Raw genomic sequence first — 7,863 nt, 5'->3', positions numbered from 1 at the left:
TAATATATCAATAAACAGTCTCATCATCGAGTAGGCTGTCATCCACATCGATGTGATCACAACAGTAACTGTACTGTACAACGTTCCTATGTAGGGGTTGAGGAGCCACCATATCCCCGGAACCTTAAAGCAACCTGACCTGCCTCCATGATCATGCCAAATGCACAGGGTCGCTGACCATCCTGGAGAGGCACCTCACTGGCCAAGGAATACCACACTCGTCAGTGTGACAGTGTGACAGCTATCGTCACATGACCGGATATACACTACAATAAGAGATATACCCTTAAATAATATACAGCCCACTATATAGTGTCTTATTACCTCGTACAAGTATACAAATCACAATCAATATAGTAGCTTGAATATGTATCTATATACAATAATACACTGACAAAATATCCCGAATCGGACCCCATATATTTACAGGTAAATGTATGGTACGAGACACCTTAATGGTCCGTCGCGGAATGGCTAATAATAGATACCATTGTAACAACAGGTAATACACGAGCGTGCGCTGTATAAACAACCTGTTCATCACTATACTTATTATGCATAATATATTTATATTCCTACCACTACCACGTACATATAAGATAATAAACACCCTACCTAGCGATACAAAGTTGGAATAGTAAACAACACTACCGTGCACCTGTACGTGTACACACATACCGCGGCACATAGTCTACATACCGACACAGGTAACAATATCACTGTCTATCCACACAGCTTTATATAAGCCTAATAACAACAGGTATTATATACAAATAAACATCATAACATATTTCATGGGTTTTGGTACTCACCGCAAGCTGTAGTTTGCGTGTTAAACAAGTTTCCGTATTACCGATATCAAACGTGTTGACACGTATATGGCTGTCTCTGTTCTCCTACAAGCATGCGCGCACATCTTGTTCTCGCAGGTAAAAGTTAAGTTACAGTTTAGCGCGCGAAATTCAAATATACAAACGTATATACAAGTAATAATTATATTGATATGTAACACAAACACTGTATACGGATAGGATATCAGACAAACTCTGTATACGAATAGGATATCAGACAAACACTGTATACGGATAGGACATCAGACAAACACTGTATACGGATAGGACATCAGACAAACACTGTATACGGATAGGACATCAGACAAACACTGTGTACGGATAGGACATCAGACAAACACTGTATACGGATAGGACATCAGACAAACACTGTATACGGATAGGACATCAGACAAACACTGTATACGGATAGGACATCAGACAAACACTGTATACGGATAGGACATAAGACAAACACTGTATACGGATAGGACATCAGACAAACACTGTATACGGATAGGACATCAGACAAAGGTTGTATATGGATAGGACATCAGACAAAGACTGTATAAGGATAGGACATCAGACAAAGGCTGTATACGGATAGGATATCAGACAAACTCTGTATACGAATAGGATATCAGACAAACACTGTATACGGATAGGACATCAGACAAACACTGTATACGGATAGGACATCAGACAAACACTGTATACGGATAGGACATCAGACAAACACTGTATACGGATAGGACATCAGACAAACACTCTATACGGATAGGACATCAGACAGACACTGTATACCGATAGGACATCAGAAAAACACTGTATACGGATAGGACATCAGACAAACACTGTATATAGATAGGACATCAGACAAACACTGTATACTGATAGGACACCAGATAAACACTGTATATAGATAGGACATCAGACTAACACTGTATACGGATAGGACATCAGACTAACACTGTATACGGATAGGACATCAGACAAACACTGTATACGGATAGGACATCAGACAAACACTGTATACGGATAGGACATCAGACAAACACTGTATACGGATAGGACATCAGACAAACACTGTATACGGATAGGACATCAGACAAACACTGTATACGGATAGGACATCAGACAGACACTGTATACGGATAGGACATCAGACAAACACTGTATACGGATAGGACATCAGACAAAGGCTGTATACGGATAGGACATCAGACAAAGGCTGTATACGGATAGGATATCAGACAAACACTGTATACGGATAGGACATCAAACAAAGGCTGTATACGGATAGGACATCAGACAAAGGCTGTATATGGATAGGACGTCAGACAAAGGCTGTATACGGTTAGGACGTCAGACAAACACTGTATACGGATAGGACGTCAGACAAAGGCTGTATACGGATAGGACATCAGACAAAGGCTGTATACGGATAGGACATCAGACAAAGGCTGTATACGGATAGGACATCAGACAAAGGCTGTATACGGATAGGACATCAAACAAAGGCTGTATACGGATAGGACATCAGACAAAGGCTGTATACGGATAGGACGTCAGACAAAGGCTGTATACGGATAGGACGTCAGACAAACACTGTATACGGATAGGACGTCAGACAAAGGCTGTATACGGATAGGACATCAGACAAAGGCTGTATACGGATAGGACATCAGACAAAGGCTGTATACGGATAGGACATCAGACAAAGGCTGTATACGTATAGGACATCAGACAAACACTGTATACGGATAGGACATCAGACGAACACTGTATACGGATAGGACATCAGACAAAGACTGTATACGGATAGGACATCAGGCAAACAGTGTATACGGATAGGACATCGGACAAACGCTGTATACGGATAGGACATAAGACAAACACTGTATACGGATAGGACATCAGACAAACACTGTATACGGATAGGACATCAGACAAAGGCTGTATACGGATAGGACATCAGACAGACAGTGTATACGGATAGGATATCAGACAAACACTGTATACGGATAGGACATCAGACAAAGGCTGTATACGGATAGGACATCAGACAGACACTATATACGGATAGGACATCAGACAAACACTGTATACGGATAGGACATCAGACAAACACTGTATACGGATAGGACATCATACAAACACTGTATACGGATAGGACATCAGACAAACACTGTATACGGATAGGACATCAGACAAACACTGTATACGGATAGGACATCAGACAAAGGTTGTATATGGATAGGACATCAGACAAAGACTGTATAAGGATAGGACATCAGACAAAGGCTGTATACGGATAGGATATCAGACAAACTCTGTATACGGATAGGATATCAGACAAACACTGTATACGGATAGGACATCAGACAAACACTGTATACGGATAGGACATCAGACAAACACTGTATACGGATAGGACATCAGACAAACACTGTATACGGATAGGACATCAGACAAACACTCTATACGGATAGGACATCAGACAGACACTGTATACCGATAGGACATCAGAAAAACACTGTATACGGATAGGACATCAGACAAACACTGTATATAGATAGGACATCAGACAAACACTGTATACTGACAGGACACCAGATAAACACTGTATATAGATAGGACATCAGACTAACACTGTATACGGATAGGACATCAGACGAACACTGTATACGGATAGGACATCAGACAAAGACTGTATACGGATAGGACATCAGGCAAACAGTGTATACGGATAGGACATCGGACAAACGCTGTATACGGATAGGACATAAGACAAACACTGTATACGGATAGGACATCAGACAAACACTGTATACGGATAGGACATCAGACAAAGGCTGTATACGGATAGGACATCAGACAGACAGTGTATACGGATAGGACATCAGACAGACAGTGTATACGGATAGGATATCAGACAAACACTGTATACGGATAGGACATCAGACAAAGGCTGTATACGGATAGGACATCAGACAGACACTATATACGGATAGGACATCAGACAAACACTGTATACGGATAGGACATCAGACAAACACTGTATACGGATAGGACATCAGACAAACACTGTATACGGATAGGACATCAGACAAACACTGTATACGGATAGGACATAAGACAAACACTGTATACGGATAGGACATCAGACAAACACTGTATACGGATAGGACATCAGACAAAGGTTGTATATGGATAGGACATCAGACAAAGACTGTATAAGGATAGGACATCAGACAAAGGCTGTATACGGATAGGATATCAGACAAACTCTGTATACGAATAGGATATCAGACAAACACTGTATACGGATAGGACATCAGACAAACACTGTATACGGATAGGACATCAGACAAACACTGTATACGGATAGGACATCAGACAAACACTGTATACGGATAGGACATCAGACAAACACTCTATACGGATAGGACATCAGACAGACACTGTATACCGATAGGACATCAGAAAAACACTGTATACGGATAGGACATCAGACAAACACTGTATATAGATAGGACATCAGACAAACACTGTATACTGATAGGACACCAGATAAACACTGTATATAGATAGGACATCAGACTAACACTGTATACGGATAGGACATCAGACTAACACTGTATACGGATAGGACATCAGACAAACACTGTATACGGATAGGACATCAGACAAACACTGTATACGGATAGGACATCAGACAAACACTGTATACGGATAGGACATCAGACAAACACTGTATACGGATAGGACATCAGACAAACACTGTATACGGATAGGACATCAGACAGACACTGTATACGGATAGGACATCAGACAAACACTGTATACGGATAGGACATCAGACAAAGGCTGTATACGGATAGGACATCAGACAAAGGCTGTATACGGATAGGATATCAGACAAACACTGTATACGGATAGGACATCAAACAAAGGCTGTATACGGATAGGACATCAGACAAAGGCTGTATATGGATAGGACGTCAGACAAAGGCTGTATACGGTTAGGACGTCAGACAAACACTGTATACGGATAGGACGTCAGACAAAGGCTGTATACGGATAGGACATCAGACAAAGGCTGTATACGGATAGGACATCAGACAAAGGCTGTATACGGATAGGACATCAGACAAAGGCTGTATACGGATAGGACATCAAACAAAGGCTGTATACGGATAGGACATCAGACAAAGGCTGTATACGGATAGGACGTCAGACAAAGGCTGTATACGGATAGGACGTCAGACAAACACTGTATACGGATAGGACGTCAGACAAAGGCTGTATACGGATAGGACATCAGACAAAGGCTGTATACGGATAGGACATCAGACAAAGGCTGTATACGGATAGGACATCAGACAAAGGCTGTATACGTATAGGACATCAGACAAACACTGTATACGGATAGGACATCAGACGAACACTGTATACGGATAGGACATCAGACAAAGACTGTATACGGATAGGACATCAGGCAAACAGTGTATACGGATAGGACATCGGACAAACGCTGTATACGGATAGGACATAAGACAAACACTGTATACGGATAGGACATCAGACAAACACTGTATACGGATAGGACATCAGACAAAGGCTGTATACGGATAGGACATCAGACAGACAGTGTATACGGATAGGACATCAGACAGACAGTGTATACGGATAGGATATCAGACAAACACTGTATACGGATAGGACATCAGACAAAGGCTGTATACGGATAGGACATCAGACAGACACTATATACGGATAGGACATCAGACAAACACTGTATACGGATAGGACATCAGACAAACACTGTATACGGATAGGACATCATACAAACACTGTATACGGATAGGACATCAGACAAACACTGTATACGGATAGGACATCAGACAAACACTGTATACGGATAGGACATCAGACAAAGGTTGTATATGGATAGGACATCAGACAAAGACTGTATAAGGATAGGACATCAGACAAAGGCTGTATACGGATAGGATATCAGACAAACTCTGTATACGGATAGGATATCAGACAAACACTGTATACGGATAGGACATCAGACAAACACTGTATACGGATAGGACATCAGACAAACACTGTATACGGATAGGACATCAGACAAACACTGTATACGGATAGGACATCAGACAAACACTGTATACGGATAGGACATCAGACAGACACTGTATACCGATAGGACATCAGAAAAACACTGTATACGGATAGGACATCAGACAAACACTGTATATAGATAGGACATCAGACAAACACTGTATACTGACAGGACACCAGATAAACACTGTATATAGATAGGACATCAGACTAACACTGTATACGGATAGGACATCAGACTAACACTGTATACGGATAGGACATCAGACAAACACTGTATACGGATAGGACATCAGACAAACACTGTATACGGATAGGACATCAGACAAACACTGTATACGGATAGGACATCAGACAAACACTGTTTACGGATAGGACATCAGACAAACAGCGTATACGGATAGGACATCAGACAAACACTGTATACGGATAGGACATCAGACAGACACTGTATACGGATAGGACATCAGACAGACACTGTATACGGATAGGACATCAGACAAAGGCTGTATACAGATAGGACATCAGACAAAGGCTGTATACGGATAGGATATCAGACAAACACTGTATACGGATAGGACATCAAACAAAGGCTGTATACCGATAGGACATCAGACAGACACTGTATACGGATAGGACATCAGACAGACACTGTATACGGATAGGACATCAGACAGACACTGTATACGGATAGGACATCAGACAAAGGCTGTATACGGATAGGACATCAGACAAAGGCTGTATACGGATAGGATATCAGACAAACACTGTATACGGATAGGACATCAAACAAAGGCTGTATACGGATAGGACATCAGACAAAGGCTGTATACGGATAGGACGTCAGACAAAGGCTGTATACGGTTAGGACGTCAGACAAACACTGTATACGGATAGGACGTCAGACAAAGGCTGTATACGGATAGGACATCAGACAAAGGCTGTATACGGATAGGACATCAGACAAAGGCTGTATACGGATAGGACATCAGACAAAGGCTGTATACGGATAGGACATCGGACAAACACTGTATACGGATAGCACATCAGACGAACACTGTATACGGATAGGACATCAGACAAAGACTGTATACGGATAGGACATCAGGCAAACAGTGTATACGGATAGGACATCGGACAAACGCTGTATACGGATAGGACATAAGACAAACACTGTATACGGATAGGACATCAGACAAACACTGTATACGGATAGGACATCAGACAAAGGCTGTATACGGATAGGACATCAGACAGACAGTGTATACGGATAGGACATCAGACAGACAGTGTATACGGATAGGATATCAGACAAACACTGTATACGGATAGGACATCAGACAAAGGCTGTATACGAATAGGACATCAGACAGACACTATAAACGGATAGGACATCAGACAAACACTGTATACGGATAGGACATCAGACAAACACTGTATACGGATAGGACATCAGACAAACACTGTATACGGATAGGACATCAGACAAACACTGTATACGGATAGGACATCAGACAAACACTGTATACGGATAGGACATCAGACAAACACTGTATACGGATAGGACATCAGACAAAGGTTGTATATGGATAGGACATCAGACAAAGACTGTATAAGGATAGGACATCAGACAAAGGCTGTATACGGATAGGATATCAGACAAACTCTGTATACGGATAGGATATCAGACAAACACTGTATACGGATAGGACATCAGACAAAGACTGTATAAGGATAGGACATCAGACAAAGGCTGTATACGGATAGGACATCAGACAAACACTGTATACGGATAGGACATCAGACAAAGACTGTATAAGGATAGGACATCAGACAAAGGCTGTATACGGATAGGACATCAGACAAACACTGTATACGGATAGGACATCAGACAAACACT

This window comes from Pecten maximus, chromosome 5 (genome assembly GCF_902652985.1).
Source record: "Pecten maximus chromosome 5, xPecMax1.1, whole genome shotgun sequence".
Lineage (NCBI taxonomy): Eukaryota > Metazoa > Mollusca > Bivalvia > Pectinida > Pectinidae > Pecten > Pecten maximus.
The sequence above is the reverse complement of the archived record's forward strand: the minus strand, read 5'-3'. Positions refer to the sequence as shown.